This window comes from Trichomycterus rosablanca, chromosome 14, assembly GCF_030014385.1.
Source record: "Trichomycterus rosablanca isolate fTriRos1 chromosome 14, fTriRos1.hap1, whole genome shotgun sequence".
NCBI lineage: Eukaryota > Metazoa > Chordata > Actinopteri > Siluriformes > Trichomycteridae > Trichomycterus > Trichomycterus rosablanca.
Window position 1 is genome coordinate 18,202,376 of NC_086001.1, and position 18,798 is coordinate 18,221,173.

Below are 18,798 nucleotides of genomic sequence, written 5' to 3' on the forward strand. Positions count from 1 at the left end.
GCAGACCGGAGTGAACGTGCAGGACAGTATGGAGTGAGCAAGGCAGAAAGATAACTGGGGGCCAGACCGTGTAGAGATTCATAAACCAAGAGTAGAATTTTGTATTGTACTCGGTATTGAACAGGGAGCCAGTGAAGATTTTGCAGTATGGGGGTTATGTGTTCCCAGGGTTTAGTGTGAGTAAGAAGTCTAGCTGCTGAGTTCTGGACATACTGGAGTTTTTTTAGGCTGCTGGAAGGAAGCCCAACCAGCACAGAGTTGCAGTAATCCAGTCGAGAGGTAATGAATGCATGAATAAGGGTTTCAGCTACAGGGTCAGTGAGAGAAGGACGCAACCTGGCAATGTTCTTTAGGTGAAAAAAAGCTATTTTTGTGATGTTACTGATATGAGCCTCCAGGGAAAGTGTAGAGTCCAGAATCACACCAAGGTTGCGAACCTGAGTCACTGAGGATGTGATAAAACCTGGGATAGATAGCATGGGGGGAGCAATTTTCTTCAGAACAGAAGGAGAAGCAATGAGAATGGCTTCAGATTTACTGCTGTTTAGTTTAAGAAAATTTTTGGTCATCCAACTGTTGATATCAGCCAGACAACTAACCAGCGAGTCAGGGGGCAGAGAGTCAGAGGGCTTAGTGCAGATGTAAATCTGAGTGTCATCTGCATAGCAGTGAAACTGTAGGCCATGCCGTTGAATGATGTCACCAAGTGGGAGTAGATAAATGATAAAAAGAAGGGGGCCAAGAACCGAGCCCTGGGGGACACCAGAAGAGAGAGAGGACATCAGACCTAAAACCGCCTATCGAGACAAACTGTTGCCTACTGGTGAGATAGGATCGAAGCCATGCTATTGCCATATCCGTTATACCAGTCCAGGTCTCCAACCTATGCAGCAGAGTATCATGGCAGACTGTGTCGAAAGCAGCAGTAAGATCAAGGAGAATGAGTATGTTCACTAGACCAGAGTCAACTGCCATAAGTAAGTCGTTCATGACCCTTGTCAGTGCCGTTTCCGTACTATGACTTTCCCTAAAACCTGACTGAAATTGCTCAAAAAGGTTATTGGAAGTTAGGTGTTCTTTAAGTTGAGCAGAGACTACACGTTCAAGAGTCTTACTAAGGAAAGGGAGATTAGATATGGGCCGGTAGCTGTTAAGATCGTCCGGGGCGAGACCAGGCTTCTTTAGGACTGGAGTTATAGCGGCCAGTTTTAAGCTGGGAGGCACAACACCAGAGCTGAGGGAAGAATTGATAATGTTGGTGATAAGTGGACAAAGTGATGCAAAGCATGCTTTTACCAAGGGTGTAGGCAAGGGATCAAGAATGCAAGTAGTAGATTTGGAGCCCTTAATAATTCTACTAATTGTATCTTCATTTATAGGGTTGAATGTGGACAAGCAGTTAATAGCCGGAGGACCGGCTAATGTAAGAGAAGTAGAGCAGATAGTAGCCTCGAGCTCAGAGTAAATGTTGTCAATCTTCCTTTGGAAGAATGCCAGGAACTCAGTACAGAGGGTTGATGAAGGGGTTAATGGAAAACTACTAGCAGGCTGCAGTAGTTTATTAATAGTGGCAAAAAGAGCTCTTGGGTTCCCCTGACATTTGGTAATGGTAGACGAGCGAAAGTCAGCCTTTGCCTTAGTTAGAGCATTTCTGTACTGCAGGATATGATCTTTGTAAGCAACTGCATGAACTGTCAAGTTAGTTTTTTTACTAAGTCGCTCCAACTGACGACCTCTTGCCTTCATGGACCTAAGCTCTTGTGTAAACCAGGGGGCAGAGTGGCGGAATGTCACAACCCGAGTTCGTAAGGGTATTTGAAAGGTCAGTTGGACTGACTGTTCTAGTATTCCTGAAAGTGATAGTATGAGGATTGTGTGTTCTTTTACAATGAGAGGCTAACGATAGTTAGAGGAGATAGATAGGGAGTGGTGCAAAGAAGGTCAAGGATATGACCCTTATTATGAGTGGGAGTGGCTACATGTTGGGTGAGATTATAACAATGCAGCAGGTCAAGGAAGTCCCTGGCATGTACACACTTATTAGAGTCAACATGAATATTGAAATCACCTAGCACTATTATTGAGGGAAACAGAGGAGAAAGCGAAGCGAGCAATTCGGACATTTCAGACAGAAAATCAGAAACAGAGTTAGATTTAGGTGGACGATAAACCAACAAAATCAACAGTGGTAAAGACCCTGCTATTTTCAGAGCAAGGCATTCAAATGAGTTTGTGGGATGGACAGACACTGTTTTGACCCTGTACAAAGAGCGGTAAAGTACTGCTAGTCCTCCTCCTCGACCAGAGGTGCGAGGCTTATCAATGTATTGATAACCCGAAGGTGTAGCATCATTCAGAGCTAGGAATTCACTTGTTTGCTGCCAAGTTTCAGTTAACAACATGAAGTCAATGTTCTTGTCCAAAATGACTTCAGATATAAAAGCTGATTTATAATTGAGAGAGCGCACATTAAGTAATGAAAATTTAGTACTTAATGGCAGGTCATTTATAGGCAGGCAAATGAAGGCTTTAGGGAGTTGAAGCAGTAGTGAATGATTGATGGAGCGATGTGATCTTGGGTGACGACGATACTGACTCCACATACTGGGGATGGATCCAGCTGCCCCAGAAAGAAACTTTAGTGAAGATGCTGAGCTCGATCCACGATGTAAATAACGCCGACGGCGAGCAATCCCCAAAGCTAGACATGTATTATAAACTGCAGGGGGAAGCCTGCAGTTTCTGTAGTTTAGTCGGAGGAGTTCACCGGCAGTATATGAAACTAACATGATTAAGGATACGAGCACGTCGCCGTGTGCAGAATCGGAAGCAAGGTGTTGAGCAATAAGCAGCAGGACACAAATTGCACAAACAGTGGTTAAAAGCTGCCTAGTAAAGCTCATCCCAGACACAACACTGAACACAGCCAGGTTGTAAATACACCACGTTAGCCTACCGATCACAACCATGTTATGTCATGATAAAGCAGTTAGATCTACTCACCAAGACATAAAGGAACGTAACACCACAACATTCAAGAAAGAGGAAACTTACTCGATGAAGCAGGTTCGCACCAGACAGGATAATGAACAGGGAAAGCTTGTGTTAGACCGGTATCAGTGAACAGTGAACAGGCAGAGCAACACAGCAAACAGGTAGGTGTAGAAAATTCAGCGGTAGTCCAAGGAGGGGAAAAAGTTCCGATGTTAGAGATGTACTGCCGCAGATCCAAAGTCAATTCCGATATTAGAGATGTACTTGTTGCAGATCCGAAAACACAGGAATAATACCGGCGATACTGGTGATCCGATAGCAGAGATGTACTGTCGCTGATCCAGAGTGAGAAATATTGCAGAGTTGATCCCAGGAACAAACTCAGCGTTTTCGCGTTAGAGAAAAAGAAAACTACTAAAATATAAATAAAAAAACAAACAGTGAAACTAACACCAGAGCAAAGCGGCAACCAACCGTGCACAGCGTACTCGCAACCGGAAGTGCAGGCAAAAAAACTAAGGCATTTAGTGTGATGCAAAAACCTATGTATTATTGCTTATTTTAAGAAGTTTTACTAAGTAACATTTGTTAATTATAATAATGTGAGGGTTTTTTAATTGTTCATTTCTTATTTTGAGAACTATTTTCTGGAGTTGATCTTATTTTAAGCTTTAAAGTGTTAATTTAAGAACATTCTAAAGCCATTTTAGCTAAAAATATGTCCAAGCATTCTAATTTCAAGAAATTCTTTACCAAATAAGGTTTTATGAAAATGCTTAAAACAAGATTAATATGCTAGTTTAGCTGATTATGCTAGTTTTTGGATTATTAATATGAAATTAGAGCAAATGAGTGTTACTCAAATCTAGCCATAATGCCTTAAATCAAGTAATTTCTTACTAATTTTAAGATTGCAAGATAATTTATAGCACAAGATCTTTTTTCTTGTTTTAGGAAATCTTGCTAAGATACATTTTCTCACTATACTGGCAGATAATTTTGCTTGATTTAAGCACCTTTTGTCTTGATTTGCTTTTATTTTTCTTGTTTTCTGAAGGTGATTTTTTGCAGTGTGGTATGACTGTGGGGTATTTGAATGAAGTAGGGAAAGATGAGCAACTGAGCCTACCTCCCACCCTGAGCACACCCTCTGAGTCCAGGAAAGCATCAAGGTGATACAGCTTGTTGTGTCTTGGAAGCTGATGTCCTTTGATCAGTAAGTTTATTTCTTCCTGGTATGCTTGGTTCTGCAGGTCTTTAATGATGAGACGCTCCGCACTTTGTCTTTCACTAACTGTTGAGAGGGTGCTTGATTTATCCTTTTTAGCACGTCGCAGGAGACGCGCCACTGCCCTGACAGCCTGGGACCAAGAAGAAAACTTACAGAGTCTGCCCACAAGGTTTACTTGCACTGATGTTTCTGTCTGAAAAGTCTGAGCCTTTCTAACTTCTGGGTCACCAACAGGTAGCTCTAAAGGCACTTCTGCTAGCATTTCTATTTCATTTTTCCATAGAAAACTAGGGCCAGTGAACCAACTAGATGAGAGTAACTCGTCCACCGTTGTCCCCCTTGAAGCACAGTCTGCTGGGTTGTCATCAGTTGGTATATAAAACCACTGTTTGGGGTCTGAGGCATGACGAATTTTCTGCACCCTATTGGCCACGAAGGTGTGAAAGCGGCGGGCATCATTACTAATGTAGCCCAAGACAACCTTTGAATCCGTCCAATAAAAATCCTCAGTATCGGAGTACCCTAATTCTTCTTTAAGCATATTACTCACTGTGACTGAGACAACAGCTGCGGTGAGTTCTAACCTGGGTATAGTTGTTATCTTTAGCGGCGAGACGCGTGCCTTTCCCAGGAGAAGAGTACAATGAATGTCCCCTCTTTCATTGATCAGTCTCAGATAAGTGCATTGTCCATAGCCAGTAGTACTGGCATCTGAGAAGTGATGCAATTCTGCTTTAATTACCTTTCCGAAGTCAGCTGGCTGATAGCAGCGGGTTATGTGTATTCCTTCCAGTTTCACAAGGTCATCTTGCCATTTCTCCCACCGCGACTTTAACCTCTCTGGAATTGGGTCGTCCCATCCCGTTCCTTGGTGGCACATTTCCTGTAGAACTTTCTTTCCGTTGAGGAGATAGGGCGCTATAAATCCGAGTGGGTCGTACACGGAGGCGACAGATGACAAGATGCCACGTCGTGTCGCTGGCTGGTCCTTAGGTGTGACTTTGAAAGTGAAAGTCATTTTCAATGTTCCAGTGTACTCCCAGTGCTCTCTCTAAGGCTGCATCATTGAATGTGAGACTCTTTGCTTTGATGTCTGTGGCATGTTCTGTTGCTGGGATGCTCTGTAGTACAGCACGGCTGTTAGACACAAATTTGTGCAAGCGTAGATTTCCCTTTGCACACAGTTCACGTGCCTCCTTTGCTAGACAGATGGCCTTTTCTTCAGACTCGACACTGGCTACTCCATCGTCCACATAGAAGTCTCTGTCAATGAACTGTGACCATAATGGGTGTGTGTTGCTGTGTTCTTTGGCAAGCTGCTTTAATCCATAGTTTGCGCACCCGGGTGAAGATACGGCTCCAAAAAGATGAACTTTCATTCTGAATTCGTGAACAGGTGTGCTTGTGTCGCCATTCTCCCACCATAGGAAGCGTAGGTAGTCACGGTCATTCTCTGAGGCATGGAACTGGTGGAACATCTTTTCTATGTCGCACATCAGAGCAATGCGATGCTGCCGAAAACGAATTAGTATGCCTGTCAGACTGTTTATCATGTCTGGGCCTGACAAAAGGTGTTCATTGAGACTGCTTCCTTTATACTTTGCTGAGCAGTCGAATACTACTCTAAGCTTTTCAGGCTTTTTGGGATGATAGACACCATGGTGAGGTATGTACCATCTTTCTCCGTCAGTGCCTTTAGTACATACTTTTTCAACATCACCCCTTTCAATAATGTCCTTCATGTATTTTACATAGTCATTCTTGTACCTTTCATTTGCAATAAGCTTCCTTTTCAGGTGATTGAGCCTTACAACAGCAAGCTGCTTGTTGTCAGGTAAGCATGGTCTTTCTTTGAATGGAAGGGGCATTTCATAATGTTCGTGTTCATTTTTCTTTATATTTTCCTTTAACTTATCAAGAAAGGTCAAATCCTCTTGAGAGACTGTTGTGTCATTCCCCAGAGTGTCTCTAAAGTCAGTCTCTAGAATTCTGAGCACATCTAAAGGAGTCACCGCAGGTAGCTCCTTCACGGTTACTCTGTGGCAGTGACTGGTTAACTGGTCAAGTGAGCCAGTGTGAGGAGCTGAACAGCCAACAATAGTCCACCCTAAGTCGGTGAGAATGGCAAAGGGTTCATCATCCTTTCCTGTTATGACTCGTCTGGGCACGAGTGTTCTCGGCAATTGTAGCCGATCAGTAACCCAACTTTGCAACTAAGCCGTGGTGGTATTTGGTCTGCTATCATGGTGAGATGGCGCCATCTTTTGGCCGTGTCGTGTGTTGGAATATGCTCCCTGTTCACAGGTATACAGTTTTTGGTGTATGCAGGGGGCAGGCGAATGTGCACAGTGGAATTGAAGCCTCTCACACGCAGACCAGATGCTCTTTCACTTTGCAAAACCATATTTTCTCCCATCATGGTAGTGAGTTTTAGCTTAACTGGGTAAGTATTCAGTTGCAGTTCATTACTTACATCTTGTTCAACGAATGTTGTGTCGCTCTGTGTATCCAGCAGAGCGTACACGAGTTTCTCTCTGGATGGATCCCTTTCATTGGAGACCCACACCGGAACTATCATGGAGGTGTTTGCTGACTGGCCTTGGATGGTGACGTTGAGGGACGTAGCAGATGTTGGTTCCGTTTCACTGTGTCGCACAGGATTTCCTTTGTGTTCCTTTACCTTATTTTAATTTTTTCCGTAGCTGTCATCGTGAAGACAGGTAGGATGTCGTCCCTTGCACAAGCCACACGTGTGACGGAACTGGCACTCCTTTGCGCCGTGACCAGGTTTTAGGCAGCCATAACACAGTTTGTTGTCTTTGATGTAGGTCCTTCTGTTTTCCAGCGTCTCTTTTAGGAAATCTGGACATTTGCAGAGCTGATGATTATTATCTTGACATAACATGCATGGGGTTTTGACCCTTTCCTTTGTAGTTGTCTGATTGTTATTGTCCACCACTGTTTGAGTGTTAAAGACACTGGCTTTGTTTCTTTTGTTGACTCTTGTGCTCACCTTGTCATTGCAGGATTCAGCTGAATGGAGAGCGAAGAGAGAGGTGACTGGATTGCAGGCGGTTTCGGCTTCCATGGACATGAACTTTGCAAATTCTTTAAAGCCTGGAAAATCTTTTCCTTCCGTAAGACGAATAGTCACTTGGCGATTCCACCGCGAGGCTAACCATTCAGGCAGTTTCTTTATCAACTTCTGATTTCCTCACAGTCATTTAGGATATTTAAACCCTTTACGTGAGGCATGGCCTGCAGACAAGCATTTAAGAAATCGGAGAAATTTCTCAGTCCTTCAGCATCTTTTCCCTGGATTTTAGGCCAATTAGATAACTTTTCTCTGAAGGCCCTTTGGATGATAAATGGCTGGCCATACCTCTGATTGAGCTTGTTCCAAGCATCACTGTATGCTGTATCATCACTGCGATAGAAAGTACCTTCTAAACACCTTTGAGCTAAGCCACCTACATATCGCTTGAGGTAGTGCAGCTTATCAGCAGTGGAAATATTCTTTCTATCAATGAGTGCTACAAATGAGGCCTTCCATTCAATAAAGTCAATTGGATTGCCATTAAATACAGTGGGCTCTGGCATTGGCAGTCTGTTGATAGCAATGCTGTCCTGAACAGCTTGTGCCAGGCAAGAGACGTCGATGGGAGAAGATGGAGTGACAGCTTGGATAAGCTGTATTGGGGCACGAGGAGGAATATGGTTGGGTGGCATGAGGTCGTGAATGGACTGAAAGGACTGGGAATCAGACTCCTCTTTAACTTCTTTGTCGTAGGCTTCAAATCTGGCCTGGGCGGCCTTTAAGCCTTTTTCGGCTTGCAAATGTTCTAATTCTGCCTTATGTTTCTCTAATACCTTCCTGTGCTCCTCCTCTAGGGCTCTTATCTTCTCTCTTTGTTTCTTTTCTTCTAACAACACCTTATATTCAGCCTCCTTTGCGGCTAAATCCGCGGCCGCGTCAGCTTGCTTGGCTGCAACACTTGAGTACTTGGAATGACGACTGACTTCAGAGGCAGAGCCATAAATGGACCGGGCATAGTCAGACTCAAGTAGCTCACGCAAGCGCCGTCCTTCATGTTCTGCATCATAATCACCGTTTACACCTGTCAGTCTTTCATTTAGGATTTTCATTATGTCACTCGTTACTGCCACACAAGCATCAACTTTACGTCTTAGCTCTGTATTAGGTGTGTTTCGCACTCTCAGATCATCAAACATTTTCAGAACGTCCATTTTTGTTTTCTCTAGCTCGTCTGCAAGAGATGCTAGGTGCCTTTCTGTTAGCTCCTGCTTGAGTTCTTGTCGTGTTTTGCGCGCTAGAGCTTTCCACTGCTCATAAAGGCTAGCAAGTTTCCTTTCTCTTTTGCTCTGCTCTTCTCTACAGAATGCTAGCATTTTTTCAGTGGGATTTCGCGCGCGTTCTGAGCGCCTAACTGTATCTGAACCATCATTGTTATCTTTTAACAGTTCAGCAAGCATTTTCTCTTTATTTTGCAAAGTCTCTTTAAGTTCTTGCCTGCAAGCACCTTTTTCTGTTTCCTTTTGAAGCATTTCCTTGCAGTCCTGTATTACCTTTTGAAGGGTAGCGATCTGCTCCTCCTTATCCTTGCCATGTGAATTAGCATCGTCTCCCTCCATTTTTTAGCCTTTTTATTAAGTCCTTTTTTTACCACGCCGTCTTCAACTAACCGTTGTCCTTGACCTTTTCCTTTGGAGTGTTCTTTTATGTCTGTAGAAGTCCTTTGTAGCAGGTTAGCTGTAGAGGTGAAGCTCTTACTGTACGGATCCCCGTAATATGTGACGCCAATAATCTTGACTGCTGGTGAAGTTTACAGTTTTATTTTTATTCTTTCAACATAGTACACATTTAATAAACACATAAACTACAACCACCGTAAGAGCTTGTGCCTCAATCACGGGTAGATTAAACTAATAACCACTGAGCATACACTGTTAGTACCGTTTCTGTTAAGCGCTGTAACCTTACTACCGATCTCATAGACCGGAACCAAAACAAAGGTAACTGCCGATGAACTTTGTCAAAATAAAAGCTCTATTTTACCTTAGTGCATAATATGGCATAAAGCCCCTGTACTTTACAAAATTAAATATTATTAACAAAGCATTCATGTCAATAACAAAAATAGAATAAATCTGAAATACTAATCAGGTGATTTACCTAAAATAATAACCTTTCAAGTGGTTATTTACACACAGGGCTGTTCCTTAGTACCCTTGCATCATGAATCCACCCAGGGTAACCAACAAAAATGTCTCTGAACTTCCCCTGGTGGTCACAGATGGCTTGAAGCTGAATTGAGTGGAACAGCTTCCTGTTTAGGTAGCACTGTGCGTTGGCAGATGAAGGTTTTATTCGAATGTGGCACCCATCAGTAGCACCAACTGCCACTCTAAAACATTCTGATCCAGCCAAGTGGGCAAACCCAGCTCCTACACACTCTAGTTCATCACCAGTTGGTAGGGTGATGATCCTCCTGACGAGCCCTCTGACAGCCCTACTCATTTTGTGCACAATGTTGTGCACAGATGATTTTTGAAAAATTATTCTACTGTAATTATTAATGTGTCAGATCTATCATTTTGTCATTTATTTCATTGTATTAGTCTAATCATGGTAATGTAGTATACTGTTGCTAAAGAGGTTAGCAGTACTTACATTATTTCTGAGGTAAAAAATCAATAACTTTCTTAGTTCTTTTCTGTGATTTACTTCTCTCTGCCGTCTCAGTGTGGAGTCGGGATACATGACTATAGATTAATCAGTAAGTGGGGCAAATAAAGACGATAAATACCCAAAATTTTGGTCTGTAACTATTGTCACTTGGTGTTGGTAAGATGGCGGACGTAGTAGGTACGGGTGTTGTGTGCATACTGCACACTTCTGTACTGAAAGTACGTACTTCCTTAAATCTAGTACGTACTCAGTAAGTATGCGATTTCAGACGCAGCCTAAGTCTGTGTCTGTTTCTGTTGCTTATTCTGAATTTTGTTTGTTTGTAAACTGTGAATTAGTTCTTAATCTGGTCGTGATGTTAGTGAATTAAACCTACATCTCTCTGATGGTCTGACCGATAAGCTGTCTGTTCTGAAGTGCTGTTTAAGCTCGGCTAGCTCAGTCAGTAGAGCATGAGACTCTTAATCTCAGGGTCGTGGGTTCGAGCCCCACGTTGGGCGACTATCTTCATTTGATGTCTATGGACAACCGGTCTCCGGTGACTTATCAGGTGGATATTTGTGCTTGTAGGACTGTTGTTTACTGAATGTTTTCAGTTACTTAATTCCACTATTCTGTTGGACTACACTGTTGTTGTGTCTCATATCCGTTTGATAAACAGACATGGTTGTGCAATAAAAGCCACTCGTCCCTGGGTGGGCTCGAACCACCAACCTTTCGGTTAACAGCCGAACGCGCTAACCGATTGCGCCACAGAGACACACGCGCAGCTAGATCATTGGACGGTACACATGGGTCACATGATTTGCTAACGTTTACTGAAGGGCAAATAAGTTTCTGACTGGAATGAGAGGGGCATTAAAAAAATCTCACACTTGTCAGGGACAATGTTTGAAGCCCAGGTCAATAGGAACTGGTAGTTAGAGAAGGATCACTTGTTTGTTAGTTTAAGTCCAAAAGTGGGTGTGGCCCAGACAGGGATCAAACCCACGACCTTGGCATTATTAGCACCACGCAATAATCGACTGAGCTAACCGGCCAACGTACAAGAGCAGGACATATACCCACATACCCGATTCTACACTGACAGCCCTTCAGTTATGGACCTGCCACACAGAAACGATGGAGAGCTTTACTGTTGTTGAGCAGAACAGAGGAGAATTGAGTTTGTCATGTTATTGCAATATTAAAAGCTAACGTTCTTGTTGTACCCCCACTCAATGTTCGGACTGAGTTATTTTCATTATTTTACAGAAAATAAACTGGTGCTAAAATAAAGGAGCTGTAATCTAGGTATAGAGTAGGGAGGGAAGGGTGATTTATCAAGTTTATCATGTTTTGAGTTTGATGTTTCATTATTTGACAACATAGTCTGATGTCAAAGAATGTCTGAACTGAGAAAAATGTTGATATCCTTGATAGAGCTGAACACAGAATTCCAGTTATTAATCAATGCTAAGTGTAATAATTGATATATTATGATATCACTAATAGCTGAACCCAGAATTCCAGTACAATAACAATGCTAAGTGTAGTTATTGTTATCTTAGCAAAAAATGGATGCTTTTTGTTAAAATGTAACAACATGCCTGAGGAAAATGTCAATGTCCTCAATACAGCTTAACACAGAACTGCACTCAGGGCTAAGTGTGATTAGTGATATAATATCTATATGGAGACTTTTTTAACCAATGAACCAACAAAACCTTGAAAAACGTTGATGTTCTTATTATACCAAATATATTTTACCTCAGTGCCAAACAGCTGAACAATGTCAGTTTACTCACTCCTATATGGACTTTGTGGCTACTCAGACTACACCTCTGTTATGTTGATTCCAGCGTACAGACTGCTCACCAGTCGCTACAAACCAGAACTAAAACAGGTAAAGACCTGGCTAGTGGTAGCCTTCTCTGCTCTTCAGTACACTGACTGGGACGTGTTTTTATTTATCCAAAAACAGGACAGAAGCTTTCAGGAATCAATAATGAGACCGAGGATTAAGGTTCAATATGTAGATATTTTATTAACAAACAAGCAATAACAAGCAAAATACATAAATGAAACATAAATGACCATAACAATACTAATTCTAGACTGGATAGGTGGCCATTTGCCCAGACTGTAGCAACTGCTCAAGTATATGAAAACATCAGATTGTACAAAACTGAGTGTACCAAGTTATATAAACCAAACAATGAAAATGTGTGAAACACAAGTTATATAAGTAACATCTGTGCCAACATATAAAAATAATAATACAATTTATTTATGGGTGCCTTTGAAAACACTCAAGGACACCTTACAATACAAAACATCAGTACGTAATTAATGATACAGATTAAGGGTAGGCGAGTTTAAAGAAATACGTTTTAAGGCATGTTTTGAAACTAGGGATTGAATCAATGGTGCGAATGTCAAAAGGGAGAGGGTTCCAGAGATGTGGGGCAGTGTAGCTAAAAGCTCTAGGTGTAGCTAAAAGCTCTAGGTCCCATATGAGGTAGTCCAAAAAGGAGAGAGTTACAATAATCAATTCGAGATGTGACCAGGGCATGAACAAGAACATCAGCACTTCTAGGAGAAAGGAATGGACGTAGATGATTTATGTTACGTAAATGGAAATAACCAGATCAGATCATTACATCAGGCTCTAAACCTCCTGGTTCTACCCACCATTCATTCCACTATAGATAATCACATTATTTCCCAGTAATAGTTAGTTTAACCTAAAGATTTATACATTCATTGTTACTATATACGTATGTATTAATGTTTACTGTCTAAATAATAGGTAATTAAATTAATTCATTGCTAACCATTTCTACCCAACACTCACTCACTCACTATATTTTAAATGTTAAAATTTTAGCTTGTTTGGTACAATCTGATGAGTCACACTTGTGTCTAAGGGCTGAAAAATGAGCAAAGCAGCTCCAACACTGTGAGCATCATTTCTGTAAAATGTGAATGCGCTGGTGTTTTTTGAGATCACTCTGTATATTAAAACTCTTTCCACACTGTGAGCACTGATACGGTTTCTCTCCAATGTGAATGCGCTGGTGTGTTTTGAGATGACTCTGTCCATTAAAACTCTTTCCACACTGTGAGCACTGATACGGTTTCTTTCCAGTGTGAATGCGCTGGTGTTTTTTGAGATTACTCTGTATATTAAAACTCTTCCCACACTGTGAGCACTGATACGGTTTCACTCCAGTGTGAATGCGCTGGTGTATTTTGAGATGACACTGTCTATTAAAACTCTTTCCACACTGTGAGCACTGATACGGTTTCACTCCAGTGTGAATGCGCTGGTGTATTTTGAGATGACACTGTCTATTAAAACTCTTTCCACACTGTGAGCACTGATACGGTTCCTCTCCAGTGTGAATGCGCTGGTGTATTTTGAGATGAGTCTGTCCATTAAAACTCTTTCCACACTGTGAGCACTGATACGGTTTCTCTCCAGTGTGAGTGTGCTGGTGTGTTTTGAAATCACTCTGTCCATTAAAACTCTTTCCACACTGTGAACACTGATATGGTTTCTCTCCAGTGTGAATGCGCTGGTGTTTTTTAAGATTACTCTGTATATTAAAACTCTTCCCACACTGTGAGCACTGATACGGTTTCTCTCCAGTGTGAATGCGCTGGTGTATTTTGAGATGACTCTGTCTATTAAAACTCTTTCCACACTGTGAGCACTGATACGGTTTCTCTCCAGTGTGAATGTGCTGGTGTCTTTTGAGATAACTCTGTATATAAAAACTCTTCCCACACTGTGAGCACTGATATGGTTTCTCTCCAGCGTGAATGCGCTGGTGTATTTTGAGCTTACTCTGTGTAATAAAACTCTTCCCACACTGTGAGCAAGAATACTGTTTTTCTCCAGTGTGAATGTGCTGGTGTATTTTGAGAGCACCTTGGGTGCTGAAGCTCTTCCCACACTGTGAGCACTGATATGGTTTCTCTCCAGTGTGAATGCGCTGGTGTATTTTGAGATGACTCTGGAACTTGAAGCTCTTCCCATACTGTGAGCAGACGTTTCCTTTTTCCTGTGTGGGACTGAGAGGGGTGTTAATGCTGACAGTACCAGAGTACGTTTGCTGATTACTGGAGCTTCTGGTGGGCGTCAGATCCTCATGTTCAGTCTTAATCTTCACCAGAGTCTCATATTTATCATGGTTGCAGCTCTTGATGTGATTGTGGAGCTGATTTTGGGTTGTAGAGGAACATGGACACGAGGAGCAGCAGAAATCCTTGTTCAATTCTGAAGCAGAAAATAATCAAATACATTTATAACATTATAAATAATAATATACATTTATAACATTATAAATAATCAACTACATTTATAACATTATAAATAATCAAATACATTTATAACATTATAAATAATCAAATACATTTATAACATTATAAATAATAATAACATTTATAACATTATAAATAATAATATACATTTATAACATTATAAACAATCATATACATTTATAACATTATAAATAATCAAACACAACATTATAAATAATCCAATACATTTATAACATTATAAATAATAAATACATTTATAACATTATAAATAATAAATACATTTATAACATTATAAATAATAATATACATTTATAACATTATAAATAATCAACTACATTTATAACATTATAAATAATAAAATACATTTATAACATTATAAATAATCAAATACATTTATAACATTATAAATAATCAAATACATTTATAACATTATAAATAATAATAACATTTATAACATTATAAATAATAATAACATTTATAACATTATAAATAATAATATACATTTATAACATTATAAACAATCATATACATTTATAACATTATAAATAATCAAACACAACATTATAAATAATCCAATATATTTATAACATTATAAATAATCCAATACATTTATAACATTATAAATAATAAATACATTTATAACATTATAAATAATAAATACATTTATAACATTATAAATAATAATAACATTTATAACATTATAAATAATCATATACATTTATAACATTATAAATAAACACATAACATTATAAATAATAAATACATTTATAACATTATAAATAATGAATACATTTATAACATTATAGATAATAATATACATTTATAACATTATAAATAATCAAATACATTTACAACATTATAAATAATCAAATACATTTATAACATTATAAATAATCATATACATTTATAACATTATAAATAATCAAATACATTTATAACATAAATAATCATATACATTTATAACATTATAAATAATCAAACACAACATTATAAATAATCAAATACATTTATAACATTATAAATAATCAAATACATTTATAACATTATAAATAATAAATACATTTATCTTCTTCTTCTTCTTTCGGCTTTTCCCTTTTCAGGGGTCGCCACAGCGAGTCATCCTCCTCCATCTCACTCTATCCACTGCATCCTCTGTCCTCACCCCAACTACTTCCATGTCCTCTCTAACTGCATCCATATACCAATATACCCGCTGTCCCTCCTCTGGACATGTCCAAACCATCTCAGTCTGGCCTCTCTAACTTTATCTCCTAGTTGTTTAACCTGTGCTGTACCTCTGATTATCTCATTCCTAACCTTATCCATCCTTGTCACTCCCAAGGAGAACCTCAACATCTTCATTTCTGCCATTTCCAGTTCCTTCTCCTGTCTTTTTGTCAATGCCACTGTCTCCAAACCATACAACATAGCTGGTCTCACCGCTGTCCCTTAAACTTTTCCTTTGACCTTTGCTGTCACCCTTTTGACACAAATCACTCCTGAAACTTTTCTCCATCCACTCCATCCTGCCTGAACTCTCTTCTTGACCTCTTTACCACACTCCCCATTTTCCTGGACAGTCGACCCTAAGTACTTGAAGTCCTTCACCTTTGTGACTTCTGCTCCTTGTAGCCTCACTGTTCCACCTGTCTCTCTCCCATTCACACACATGTACTCGGCTGACTTTCATTCCTCTTCTTTCAAGTGCATATCTCCACCTCTCCAAGTTATCTTCCACCTGTTCCCTGTTCTCACCACAGATCACAATATCATCTGCAAACATCATAGTCCATGGGAATTCCTGCCTGACCTCATCTGTTAGTCGGTCCATCACCAAAGCAAACAAGAAGGGGCTCAGAGCCGATCCTTGATGTAGCCCCACCTCCACCTTGAAGCTATCTGTGACTCCTACAGCACATATCACCACTGTCCTGCTGTCCTCATACATGTCCTGTACCAGTCTGACATACTTCTCCACTACTCCAGGTTTCCTCATACAACACCACAGCTCCTCCCTTGGCACTCTGTCATATGCTTTTTCTAAATCAACAAAGACACAATGAAGCTCTTTCTGACCCTCTCTGTACTTCTCCATTAGCATCCTCAAAGCAAATATGGCATCAGTGGTACTCTTTCTTGGCATGAAACCATACTGCTGCTCACAAATAGTTACCTCTTGTCTAAGTCTAGCTTCTACAACTCTCTCCCAGATCTTCATTGCGTGGCTCATCAACTTAATTCCTCTGTAGTTGTTACAACTCTGTACATCACCCTTGTTCTTAAAAATTGGCACCAGCACACTTCTCCTCCATTCCTCTGGCATTTTCTCACTCTCAACAATGCCATTGAATAATTGAGTCAAAAACCTCACTGCCATCTTACCTAGACATTTCCATACTTCCACTGGTATGTCATCAGGTCCAACTGCCTTCACTTTCTTCATCCTCTTCAAAGCTTTCCAAACTTCATTCTCATTGATCTTTTCTACTTCCTGATCCACTGTTCCTATGACCTCTACTCTTCTTTCCCTTTCATTCTCTTCATTCATTAGCTCCTCAAAGTACTCCTTCCATCTTCCCATCACACTCTCCTCACTTGTCAGAACATTACCATTCCTATCTTTGACAAGTCTAACCTGCTGCACATCCTTTCCAGCCTGATTCCTCTGTCTGGCCAATCTATACAAGTCCTTCTCTCCTTCCTTAGTGTCCAACCTCTCATACAACTCCTCATACGCCTTCTGCTTTGCCTTTGCTACCTCTCTTTTTGCCTTATGTTTCATTTCCTTATATTCCTGTCTACTTTCATCAGTCCTGTCAATGTCCCATTTCTTCTTGGCTAACCTCTTCCTTTGAATCGCTTCCTGCACTTCACTATTCCACCACCAGGTTTCCTTATCATCTTTTCTCTGTCCAGGTGCCACACCAAATACCTTCCTACCTGTCTCTCTAATCACTGTTGCTGTAGTAGCCCAGTCATCTGGAAGCTCTTTCTTACCACCCAGAGCCTTTACCAGCTCCTCTCTGAACTCTTCACCACATTCTTCCTTCCTCAGCTTCCACCATTTGGTCTTCTTCTCTGATTTGATTCTTTTCCTCTTCTTCACAACAACAGTCATTCTACACACCACCATCCGATGCTGTCTGGCCACGCTCTCCCCTGCCACAACCTTACAGTCCCCAATCTCCGTCAGGTTTCCTCTTCTACACAGGATGTAGTCTACTTGTGAACTCCTTCCTCCACTCTTATAGGTCACCCTATGTTCCTCCCGTTTTTGGTAATAAGTGTTGACTACAGCCATTTCCATTCTCTTGGCAAAATCCACCACCATCTGTCCTTCCTGGTTCCTTTCCTTAAAACCAAACCTACCCATCACTTCCTCATCTCCTCTGTTTCCTTCACCAACATGTCCATTTAGGTCTGCTCCGATCACCACTCTCTCTTCCTTGGGAATACTCTCTATTACTTCATCTAGATCCTTCCAGAACTTCTCTTTTTCCTCTTTCTCACAACCAACCTGTGGAGCATAACCACTGACAACATTCAACATCAGACCTTCTACCTCTACCTTCAGACCCATCACCCTATCTGACACTCTTTTCACCTCTACTACGTTCTTTGCTAACTCCTCTTTCAAGACCACCCCTACTCCATTTCTCTTTCTATCCACACCATGGTAGAACATTCATAATATTATAAATAATAAATACATTTATAACATTATAAATAATCAAATACATTCATAACATAAATAATCAAATACATTTATAACATTATAAATAATAAATACATTTATAAAAGTATAAATAATCAAATACATTTAAAACATTATAAATAAAATACATTCATAATATTATAAATAATAAATACATTTATAAAATTATAAATAATCAAATACATTTATAACATTATAAATAATCAAATACATTCATAACATTAAAAATAATCGAATACATTTATAACATTATAAATAATCAAACACATCTATAATATTATAAATAATCAAATACATTCATAACATTAAAAATAATCGAATACATTTATAACATTATAAATAATCAAACACATCTATAACATTATAAATAATAAAATAAATTTATAACACTATAAATAATCAAATACATTTATAACATTATAAATAATCAAATACATTTATAACATTATAAATAATCAAATACATTTATAACATTATAAATCATCAAATACATTTATAACATTATAAATAATCAAATACATTTATAACATTATAAATCATCAAATACATTTATAACATTAAAAAAAAAATACATATATAACATTATAAATAATCAAATACATTTATAGCATTATACATAATAAATACATATATAACATTATAAATAATCAAATAAATTTATAACATTATAAATAATAAATACATATATAACATTATAAATAATCAAATACATTTATAGCATTATAAATAATCAAATACATTTATAACATTCTAAATAATCAAATACATTTATAACATTGTAAATAATCAAATACATTTATAACATTATAAATAATAAATACATTTATAACATTATAAATA

At 39.3% G+C, this 18,798-nt stretch overlaps 1 non-coding gene and 1 pseudogene across 1 annotated transcript; one reads left to right on the plus strand and one right to left on the minus strand.

Annotated features, from left to right (window-relative positions):
* The window catches only part of LOC134327138 (zinc finger protein 135-like), a 254,757-nt pseudogene that overhangs the window by 98,974 nt on the left and 136,985 nt on the right, over nt 1-18,798 (plus strand).
* On the minus strand, nt 10,622-10,695 carry trnan-guu (transfer RNA asparagine (anticodon GUU)). The gene has a single exon. It is a non-coding gene; the product is annotated as a tRNA-Asn (tRNA).